Source organism: Poecilia reticulata, linkage group LG13 (genome assembly GCF_000633615.1).
Source record: "Poecilia reticulata strain Guanapo linkage group LG13, Guppy_female_1.0+MT, whole genome shotgun sequence".
Lineage (NCBI taxonomy): Eukaryota > Metazoa > Chordata > Actinopteri > Cyprinodontiformes > Poeciliidae > Poecilia > Poecilia reticulata.
In genome coordinates, this window is record NC_024343.1 from 6,079,686 (window position 1) to 6,082,405 (window position 2,720).

Here is a 2,720-nt window from a genome sequence, read left to right on the forward strand (position 1 = left end):
ATATATATATATATATGTATGTGTGTGTGAAACCATCACTCTCTGACAGCTTTGAAGCATCACTTTTCTCATCCGGTGGCACGTTTTAGGTTGGTTTAATTGAGAACTCTACATATTTAATCAGAAGCCATTCTAATGAGAGAACACCCAACACTTTGAGGCTGACTGCCAAAACAAAATGACTGTCCAATGGTTTCACCAAAGCTGCCAAGTTGCCCTGAACTGATCGATCTCTGGATGGTCCAGTTCTGACACGGCGCAGGCTCAGGAAGCCTTTAGCCGTCACCATGACCAGCCTAAAGCAGCAAGCACACACATTCAACTGTTTGGATGATGCAATTCAGACCTGTGCCTTCACCACACGTTCCTGAGTCCTGCAGAGCCTCACTGTGGAACCTGCATCACACGGACGCTTTTAAATCAGTGTTTCTTTGAGCTCTCCAACAGCATCGTGCAGAGGTTTGCGTGGTTTCCTCTTCACCTTGGAGATGGTGGTCATGATCCCAGAGGGTCCCAACGTGGTGGGCTCATTGGCTTAGATAAAGAACATTTCACCTAGGAGTAATGCTACAGATCCTTTAGAAACGATTGTTAAAATCTGAGAAAACAAACCAAGTCTGCTATAAGCAATCCTTTTACATTTAAATTGGACAATGTGGAACATGTGGCTCACAACATGGCTGCTGGTGTGTAAACCTGTCTACCAAGAATTATTTCATGGGAATCCCTTCCAAATGCCTGTCACTGACAGGATTGCCTTGGATACAGCTCAAGATCAAGTATTTTATTCTGAAGGGTATTTATGGGCTTTGTGAATGACCGGACAGGAAGCACTTCAGGGGTAGATTTAACCCTCCAGTGGTCTTTTGGCGTGAGGCTCAGGAGGAGCGCGGCAGATTTCAACAGCGGGAAAGACCGTCAGTTCCCAAAATCAAACATCAACCAAAAAAAACCTGGCAAAAGCGCACGCTGGGCCAGAGCAACCTGACCAGACTACTAGACGCTCAGGGTAGAAAGCTAGTGGAGTCTAATTGACCCCGTTTCTTAGACTGCAGGAGGGTTAAACTAGCTGCCATGCTGGTAGCATGCTGCTTTGTTCTGCCCTTTTCCCACTTCATATAAGGCCAAAATTTGCAAATGACTAAAATATTATAAATGACTAAAATACTAGCTAGCATGGGTCAACACCATGCCAGCTGAATGATTACAGACAAGGTAATCTGGGTTGATTAATGAGCAAAAAGTTCTGACTGGCATCAGACTGTAGAAAAAGTAGTTCCGATGTGATAATCTGTACTGAGTAATCTTTTGTCATTATTGGAAGTCTGTGAATCAATAAATCAGCCACCACAAACCTCTCCACTACCAGATCTATAGGAGTAAAATGGCCTCAAGTACAGGTATGGACAATATGAACCTAGATGAAACCAAAACCAGACTGGAAAAAATCATCTCCCTGTTGGTGTATATCAGTTGACTATTGAATAGCTGCATAATGCCATCTGCTGCTCTGGTAGAAGAAAATACATGAGAAAACTTGTATTTCTTGTCCTTTGTTCAGCTATTAACACGCCCCCTGGTTTGCAGAAAAACTGTCATTTGTTCATTAGTTACTAGGGGTGGGAATTTATAGCATTATCATGAGAAATTATACAAATTTTGATTTATTGTTGCTGCAAAGGATTCCAATCAATATTTTAAACAAAAACCAAACTCTCCATTTTGTTTTAGGACTTTCTCCACTGTCTGTTCAATGAGAGTATCATTACATATCAATACATTTGAAAATATGATTAAATGTAGCTACTGTGTGCAAATCACACTTCTTTATGTGATATTTATTGTGATCGTCACTTTCATTATCACAATACCAGAAAATATTGTGATAGAACTTTAAGTCCATATCGCCCACCCCTAGCAGGTACTTAGCATTTCTTCCCGACTGTAACCGTATATTGGATGCACACATTGAATTGGCTACTGCTGTACTTTAGTGTGGCCTTTTTTGTTCACAGCGTGTTTTATAATTCTGCCTTAATAGTCCAACAGAAACCTGAAATAGTGCTTCAGAAAGCTGCCTCAAAACTGGAGCTCCTCTTAACACCCCACTGTGACCGGACTGGAGGCCTTTAGCATGGAGCGTTAGCCGCTACCTTGGAGACAAGTCAGTAGTCCAGTAGTGAGTGTGTTTGCAGTCACATTTATCCCCAAGAGGTTTCTAAGTGACATCTGTTGGTCATGAGTTGCTGTTATCTACATGTATATGAAAGAAAAGTAGTATTGTAAAGAGAATGCCTGAGTGAAAAGTTAGTGATATTGTATGAAAAGACGACTTTTCACTTTTGGTCATTTCAGAACTTTTATTGCAGCTTGCATTTGAAATTGTACAATAGTCATGTATGAATCTTTTTTTTTTTTTTTTTTTTTTTTTTTTTATGTGCAGGTACGTGTACACAGAATAAATCACCCAGCACCATTAAGACTGGATCCTCCTGTTCCCCTCAGACACCATCAGCACTCTGACCATGCTGTGTTACTGTGTCATGTGTCACTTTCATGTATGAATAATGTGGATTTCTGTCAGCTCTATTAATAAAAAAACAAAATGACTATCAGCAAATACTCCTCTGCTGTCTGTTGTATCCAGTGCGTAATAGTGTGACTGTTCCAGTGTTGAGCAGACACAAACGGACCATTACTGGTCACCACCAACAATATAT